This window comes from Elephantulus edwardii, unplaced genomic scaffold (assembly GCF_000299155.1).
Source record: "Elephantulus edwardii isolate Elephantulus edwardi_28Jun2011 unplaced genomic scaffold, EleEdw1.0 scaffold00007, whole genome shotgun sequence".
NCBI lineage: Eukaryota > Metazoa > Chordata > Mammalia > Macroscelidea > Macroscelididae > Elephantulus > Elephantulus edwardii.
This window is the reverse complement of record NW_006399757.1, coordinates 38,510,035-38,519,428: the sequence shown is the minus strand read 5'-3', so window position 1 is coordinate 38,519,428 and position 9,394 is coordinate 38,510,035. Positions and strand designations below refer to the sequence as shown.

At 36.4% G+C, this 9,394-nt stretch overlaps 1 pseudogene; it reads left to right on the top strand.

The window, feature by feature from the left end:
• The window catches only part of LOC102867757, a 21,155-nt pseudogene that overhangs the window by 4,452 nt on the left and 7,309 nt on the right, over positions 1-9,394 (top strand).

Sequence of the window (9,394 nt, the reverse complement as noted above, 5' to 3'; positions counted from 1 at the left end):
AATTATTTAAAAAAAAAGAAAAATAAGGAACTCATGAATTTTTATACAAAATGGATGACCCTGGAGGACATTATACTGAGTGAAATATCTCAGTCACAAAAAAGATAAATACAGATTAATGCTACTGTTGTAAAACAGGACTGACTTGGGGGCTGGGAGAAAACTAAAAAGAGGGAATAAATAATCTACGCGTCGTTGAAACAGACAAGAGAGAGAACTGTAGAAAAGGAATTTATGGTTAGGTATTACTGGCATGACAAGAGTCCAGAGTAAGAGCTGCATAGTGAAGTGTTGGTGGGGGGATGACTATATAACAATGAAATAACTTTTTTTCTCCAAGAAAAAGGGGATTGGGGGTGGGGGGCAGGGAGGAAAATGTGCAACAAGAACAATTGAATACCCAAGTTCTTTATAAACTTTCATTAAAATCTCAATTTAAAAAATGATACAATTTAACCCTGATCTAGGAAAGATGCATTTCCTCTTCTGTTAAACAGTTTAAACGATTGTACATGACTAAAGAAAGGAAGCTATGAATTCGAAGATAAAATAACTAGTTTCGCAGGCTGGTGAAAACTGATGTCAGCTTTATAACTATAGTTTTATAACTGATACATATTAGAGAATTCTGAGTTTATAAATATCACCCCATCATCCCTCTCCCATAATGGGATTTTTAAGTTAAAATATTTGTAGTAAATATTTATTACCATGGATTTTAATTCCATTCAGACAGAAAGAAGTGCAGGATATTGAAAATCGGTCTGTCGTTATGAATCACATACCAAAAAATCGCGAAGACATCCAAAATATTCTCAACCTGAAATACTATTTTTCCTGAAAATTATGAGCCCTGGAGAGTTTCTGTTTTCACCTCTAATTCTGCCTGGGAGAAGAGTAGTTAACAATTGTCCTAGTGGTTGTGGTCCTACCATTTCTTCACTCCAGTGTTAAATAATCTTCAATTTCATCTAGAAATATGAATATGTGGATGTTTTAGTTATAAAGTTTATCAGTCACATTTATGAAAGCCTCCACAAAAAAGAAAACAATCTTTCTCCTTTATTTCTCTTTCTTTATTTTTAAAGTTAAGGAATCACTGTTAGTCATGGTCAAATTTTAAATTTGTATCATACTGTTCTCGAGTCCGAGGCCAACTCAGTGGTGACAAATAACAAAATATTCTTGGTCATTAGCGTGCAATGCCTCAAACTCCATAGCAATAGGTTTGTATTGTGTTTTGTTTTGCCAGATAAAGCAGCAACCTAGAAGTTTTCAAAAAAAGCAGACTTTGCCTAAATAAATAAAATTTAGAAGCTGTTTCAAAGGTTAACTACAACCTCCTGAACCGAGGTATTATTTTTTTTTCTAACAGCAAATGAATACATTTAAAATGTTACTCATCATTTTAACCTTTTCTTCATTTCCCATAACTCAAAAGTTTATGATTAAAATATTTTCTATTTTTAAAAAATATTATTCTTTTATATTGGTTTGCATATAAAATTCATATGCATTATGTTTTGTTTATGTACACTGTATTTCACACATTCTTCCATTCACATTGTGCTCCATATAAAAATTCCCATACATTGTGTTTTATAAAATTAATCGCCATTGACTCCTGCCCTGCTTTATTGCTTTTTCAGGTTTTCCACTGGATTTGTACAAGCAAATCTTTTATTCTTTTTTTCATCTGTGTTTTGACTCATACAAGGTGATTTTTACTCATGTGTTTTTGATCCTTCTGATAGGGAAACCATCCATAATCTCTCTTCAGTTTTCACCTACACTTTGAATCTACAGTTCCAACAATTCTTTACCTGTAAAAGTTTTCAGATACTAACTACTTTCATTTTTCCTATGTAACACTTAACTGTCTATAGACCGCTTAGACAGAGTCCATACCAATACCTTAAATGTGTTGTTGTTTGTTGTTGTTGTTAGGGGCCCTAGAGTCCATTACTATTCATAGTGACCCTATGAACCACACATCAGGCCTTGCCCTATCCTGTACCATCATTGCAATCTCAACATCCGCAATTCATGTTAAAGTCACTGTCAAGTCATTAAAGGTCATTCATCCTCTCTCTCTTTCTCTCCACAACATTACCAGTTAGATGTCATTTTTTCCAGGGACTGGCCCCCTTCTGACAACATGCACAAAGTATGCAAGGTAAAATTTCATCATCGTTGCCTCTGTGAATATCTTTGCCTGAAATGGTTATGTTCTTGTGGTAGTCCTTGTGGTATTAATATTTCTATTCTCCAAGACTACAATTCAAAAGCACAGATTCTTTAGTCTCCTTTTACACTGTCCACCTTTCCGAGGCAATCGAAAATAACATGACTTGGATCTAGTCTAAGTTTTTAATCAGATATCCTTGCTCTTTTTCACTTTGAAGAGGTCTTTAACAGCAAATTTTCCCAATGCAACGTGTATTTTGATTTCCTGACAGCTTCTACCATGGATTTTGATTGTGGATCCAAGTAAAAGAATTTGTTGACAACTTCCATCTTTTCCCTAACTATCATGATAATGTCTGTTGGTCTAGAGGTGAGAATTTTTAGTGTTGAGATGTAATTCATACTGAAGGTTGTAGTTTTTATCTTCTTCAATTCTTGTCCACTTCTCACAAGCAAGGTTGTGTCATCAGCATAATGCAGGTTATTGATGAGTTTTCCTTCAATCCTTGATTCCATATTCTTCAATATATAGTTCACCTTCTCAGATGAAATAGGTACGGAGAAAGGATTCAATTCTCATGTACATCTTTCCTGATTTTGATACCCTATGTACCATTTCTTCTCCTTTTGTCCTTCTCCTTTTGGGCTTGAAGCCACTGCTCCCTCCTCTTCTTCTCCTTTTGTGCTTGAAACCGCTGCTGCCTTCAACCCAAGGCCAAGCGTGGCTTCCCTGGCTCCTGGAGGCAGAGTCGCCTCTCTCCAGAGACCGCCACAACACAACACAACTCCCACGTACACAGCATCATGCTCTCTGGCCAAAGGATCACAGCCACCCTGGGTGGGGCAAACCTGGGCGATTATGGCCGTCTCCTCCCTCCTCTTCTTCTCCTTTTGGAGAAACTCACCACTCAAAACTCACCACTAGGCTGATAGGCAGCATCATAATAGTTGGAGAAAAGAGAGTGGGAATCATTCTTTTTTTTTTTCAACAAACACAAAAAAATGGCATTTATTTCTATACTATCCAAGGACACACATTAATTTTAAAGAAAATACAATTCAAAATATGAAAAAGAAGAGGAATAATTTCCTTTCTAAATTTTTTTAAATTTTAAGTCAATACATTGCATTATTGTTTCCAGTTATAGAACCATATCTAATAAGCACATGCAAACATGTTGCTTTAGATAAGAAATTATTCCTCATAAGAAAGAACTCAATTTAATTCTCAGTTGAATGGTCTCTGTATGAGGAATCATTCTAAGCCTTGAGAGTAAGTATAAATTGTTCGAATGGGGATTTCACTCACTAAGTGTCAATTATCCCTTCTTTTTCTCCAATTCTTCTGATTTGTAGTGGAAATGTCTGCTTTATAACTACTCCCCCATTGTATGGTACAAGCAGATAATTTGTAATTCTAGATTTATAAATTAAGAGTAATTATTGCCTCAAAATGGAATCTGAATGTGAAGTTTTTTTAAGACATTTGGATGAGATGATGAAATGTTTTGCATGTGGCAAGGACACACATTTGGAGGGAAGAAAGTTAAAGGGTAGCCAGAATAGTGCCTCCACAAAGTATGTGTCTGTTCAGCTGTGTCTTGATTCTCAGTGACAATGGTGTAATTTGGCAGTCATATAATCATCTCTCATAATGTAATATGCCAATCAGTTGTGAAGTATTTAAGGTGGGAGGCAACACCCTTACTCAGGTCTCATTCCAAATTCAAAGTGAAGGCAGTTTCCCTGGAGTATGGCCTGTATCACCTTTTCTCTTGCAACAGATGAAAGTGAGCAAATGAGTAGTGTCTTATATTATCAATTTTAGGAACTTTATTGGAATCCGAGAAGATTTGATTGTGCTTATGCGAAACCTATACTTGGACCAAGAGGCAGTTGTCAGAACAGTGCAAGGAGACACTACAAGGTTCAAAATCAGGAAGGAGACCCTCCAGGAATGTATTCTGTCTCCATACCTTTTCAATCTGTATGCAGAACAGATCATCTGGGACGCTGGGCTGTACAAGGAGGAATATGGCATCAGGATTGGTGGAAGAGTCATCAACAACTTGCGTTACGCAGATGACACAGCCTTGCTTGCTGAAACTGAGGAGGACCTGAAGAACTTGCTGCAGAAGGTAAAGAACAGCAGCTTTCAATACGGATTAAAGCTCAACGTCAAGAAAACAAAGATTCTCACCACTGGACCAACTGGCAGCATCGGTATGAATGGTGAAGAGATTGAAATGGCTAACTGTTTTAGTTCGCTTCGCTCCACAGACAACACTCTTGGTACCAGCAGCCAGGAAATCAAGAGACGAATTGCATTGGTAAAGTCAGCTGTCAGGGACCTCTCCAGAGTACTGAAGAGCAATGACGTCAGGCTAGAGATTAAGATGCATCTGATCCAGGATATAGCCTTCACAATTGTGTGCTATGTGTCTGAGAGTTAGACAGTGACTAGGGATGATAGAAAGAGAATTGATGGCTTTGAGCTGTGGTGCTGGAGAATACTGTTGAATATACCATGGACTGCTAGGAGAACAAACAGGTTTGCCCTGAAGAGGGTGAAGCCTGGCTGCTCCTTGGAGTCAATGATTCTGAAGCGTCATCTGACATACTTTGGGCATGTTGCAAGGAGGAACCGGTCCTTGGAGAGGGATATCATGTTTGGGAGAGTGGATGGATGGGGCAGGAGAGGAAGACCCTCAATAAGATGGATCAATTCTGTGATTGGGGTGGTGGGAATAAGTTTGTCAGAGAAGGCGAGGTTGGCACAGGGTAGAACAGGGTTTAGGGCTCTTGTACATAGGGTCACTATAAGTCGCAAGCAACTCGACAGCATATAACAACAACAATAACATTTGGTGAATTTAATGCAGTTGTTAATTGCAAAATCCACTTCACCTGTGTAAGTGATAAATACAGACTGCTGTCTTGGTGGCCCTTAGAAATTCTGTACTTGATGTTTAGTGCCTACTCTACTGTTACTTCTGGCAAGGTGTTTTGCCTTAGCACTCTGTTGCATTCTTTTTTTTTCCTGTTCATTATTCTTTGATTCTGAGGACCATATGAGAGTAGACTATATTACTTTCAGCAAACAATTGCCTTAAGTTTTGGCCAAGTATTAAAATGTTATTCTTCATACCATTTATAATCTTATCATAGTCCACTTAAAGAAGTTCAGTTAGATGTCAGTGAATATTATCTTCCAGAGTGTTTTATTTTCTCCTGGGGTGAAGGCAATAACTTTATTACAATTAGTTTCTGTGGTGCAGAATTTCATGTAAATGAGATGTGCCAGGAATGTGATAATTTAAACTTCTTTAAACAAAAACAAAACAAAGGACAAACACACAAATTTGCTGCTCCTGAGAGAACTGCAGTTTCTAGGATGCAGTTTCTTTCACTGCTTTCAAAATAAAACAAAAATACTTGTGCCTGAAAAAACAATAGTGAGCAAATGAGGAGAGTATTGATTATGACCAAGAAAGGAGAGCCAGGAGCATAGCACATTCACTGGATCCAGGGTCCCTGCACCAAGAACCTCTTAGACCCAGGAGAATAAATGATCCAAAATGCATGGAGATGTACAAGGCATGCCAAGTCCACAGGTGTTCAAAGAATTCAAGGTCTTTTCCTAGACCTGACAGACAGAAAGTCTTTTCCTTGAGCTTGCACTCTGAATTTGGACTTCCAGACTCTTAAACAGTGACAACTCTTGGTTGTTAAAGTCCACACTTGCAGTTTTTCTGTTCTAGCAACAATAGATAAATAAAATTTGCTATCTGAAATGAGTTTTATATGTCTATTTTGATAGTATTTTTAAATGTTCCCAATTCTTTAGGCTCACCCTGTGATCCCATCTTTATCCTGACTTGTGCTCCCTGCAATGTGATCTGCTCCATTATTTTCCACCACCATTTTGAGTATACAGACAAAGATTTTCTTACTTTAATAGAAACATTAACTGAAAACATGCGTATTTTGGGCTCTCCTTGGATTCAGGTGAGGCCAAGATCCTTCTTTCCCAGGCAATCATTTATGTGTCATTCTCTGGCACATGTAAAATTCTGTATGAAGCAAACTATAGGATTTGAACAATAAAGTCTCCCTTAGAATCTATTATAAATTGAATTCTGTCCCCTATGTTGCAAATCCTAAACCTTATACATGTGTTTGTCATCCCATTTGAGAACCTGTTTTCTCCATGATCAAAAAAGAGTAATAGGAATAGAAGGTGTTTGAAGTTTTGTGTTTGTTTGTTTGTTTTTCACTTTATGCACTGTGATGTACATGTAATTCTAGATTTACTGCTCAAATTATGCACTTATCTATTGTTTGGCTGAAAATTCTGCCACAAGGATGAGTTCCTTTCTAAATTCAAAGAGTATCTAAGAGTCAGAGACTGAGTAGTTCCACTAGTCTCCATCAAATCCAAAAACTTGGCTATTTTGATGTTTTCTTTACACAAGGACCCTTTGTTGTGACACTTTTTATAGAGACCAGTTGTGGAACAAAACACTGTGTATTTCTTTGGTCTCATGGTGATGGAAGATGAGATTAGCAACGATGGTTAAAGCCATGTAGACTAATATTACAGTACGTTTAAGTCAAACTCCTAAGATTAAAAGAGACTAAACAAGCAAATAGTCATGCAGAGATAGAGCAAGAGATACAAAGGCATTTAACAATCTGGGGCAAAAGTTCATAGAGACTAGGTCAGTTCTCTAGAGCCAATACACAATTAAAGCCTTATTTAGAAATGACACCCTGAACAGACTTCTAGCCTTCTGATATGTTAAAAAAAAACAAAACAAAACAAAAAACAAACCCCCTACTATGTTTGTTAACATTACAAGTTTGTGGGATTCCTAACAACTTTATTCACTAAATCATGAAGTGAATATATGTGCAAGATGAGTATAGACAAAAAACAATACCCAGAACATAGAATTGTCTTCTAAGTCTTCTAAAGATCATGGTCTCCTTGTGTAGTCTCGTTTGCTAATTTGAAAATTGCATAAAAGCTTGCACATATCACCAAGCAGAGATACAAAGTCATTGTTGAAAGGCTCTCATTACCTACATGTCCTATCTTTCCTTCAATGCTGGGTGACCTCCTCATAAATTTACTTGGCAGAAATATTATCATTTACAATATAAAGGAAAGAGGATGTCTGGGACCACGCATGCTACTGGTCACTTCTGACTAACATAGTTTGATGTTTTTGTTCTGCCCATGAAATGCCCCTCAAAGGAAATCCAATCACACGTCTGAAAATTTTAAGAGCATTTATTATTTCCCCATGTGGAGACTTTCTCCCTCTTCAGGAAGGTGGTGAGGGGGAAAGCCCGAGTTCCCCCTCCCACTGGCTTTTATAGCTCTTTTTTTAGTGCCCCTGTTAGGGCAGAGAGATTGAGGTGGTTGGTGGGTTGGGGAATCAGTCATTTGGGTCAGCTTTTGACGGGCTGGCTACTTTGCCTGCCTTTATTCCTTTTGTGTCACGTAGCCACTAGTTAATTTCTTACTTTTTAAGGAACGACAAGGCTTTAACCGGGGCACTCTGTTTGCCTTAAGCTAAGAATTTTTATGGCCTGCTTCTGCCTCTAGCATTAATGGGGGTTTATAAAAAATGAGGTTTCTGCTGTCCCTTCAGTTTTAGTTTTGATTCTACTTAACAAGTAATTCAGTTAAGGATGAGAAAATGTCACAATTTTGTTTGTCAATGAGAAACATTCCTTTAAAAATGAAGAGACATCACAGTTTTGCCTTGTGCTGAGTTACTATCTCCTACACTCTGCTTAAATGGTAATTATATGATCTTAGAGAAGTGATTTATTTGGGTTTACATTAATGAAATGTAAACTTTTACATTAATGAAATTGAACTTAGAAGAAATGTTAAGTAAGTTTTCGTGGTAATTTCAAGCTTTCATCATTTTTAAAAATATTGGTTCTACTTCTGAGGTTGCATGACAAAATATGGTCCATATCAGATTGCACAACTGTTTTAACTAATGTTCTTAGCAGCAAAACATGGATCATACTTACTTGTGACATCTTCTCTTTCACAGTTTGAGGGGAAAATTGATGTAAAAAAAATTAAAGGATTGATACAAAGACAGTTTGGTATTATAGAAATTATTTATGTATATAGGAAATTATTAATAACTTTAATTCTGTTTAAAATGTCACCTCACAATATTTCTATAATCATAGAAAATTAGCTCATATGCATAGTAAATAGCTTCCCTTTAAATTGGAGAGTATATTTCATTATTCATCTTTATAGGCAGAATTTCTAAACAGGTTTTGCCATATGACATAAATATTCTTTTTTGTTGTTGTTGTTGTTTAATAAAGACTTTACTTTCTCTTAGGTCTGCAATATTTTCCCCATAATTATGGATTACTTGCCAGGGAGTCACAATAAATTTCTTAACAATATTTTTTACCTACACAATTATTCTTGGGATAAAATAAAAGAACACCAAGGAACCCTAGACATTAACAATCCTCGGGACTTTATTGATTGTTTCCTGATCAAAATCGAACAGGTAAAAAGTCAATGACAGTTTATGCTTTGGGTTTTTTCTCTTTTCATATTTCTGCGGGTAATGGAATCATTATCTACTCAATAAATGGAGCTATGGTGGTATGAAGTATAGCACATTGTACTGCTAATTAAAAGATTTATGTTTCAAATCTACAAGCTGCTCTATGAGATAAAGATGGACTTTGTCTTCCTTTAACAATTTACAATCTCAGTCACTTTGAGTCAGAACCAATTTAAAGGCGGTGGGTATTAGTGGGTTCTTGATAGCGATTTTTAAATGATAGTTGTTGTTTTACTGCCAAGTTGCTACTGGCCCATGGCTGACCCTTCAATAGGTTTTCAGAGGCAGCAAATCATATGGAGGAGATTGTTCATCTTACTCGCACAGAGCAGCTGATAGATTCAAACCACATGTCTTTTTTTTATGTTGCCAATGTATTTCTTTTATTTGTCTTCAACATGGAAGCAACAGTCAAGAATCTTGTATCAGACAAACACGCTATTAAATACTGATTTAATAAAGTTTAATGTCTCTGAATTGTGGTGTTAACAATGAATATTAATATCCTATAAACTGCCAAAATCACAAATCTCTCTTGGTGGGAGTGTATACAATGTACTTCTTTTTTTTATGCATTTTTTAAATTT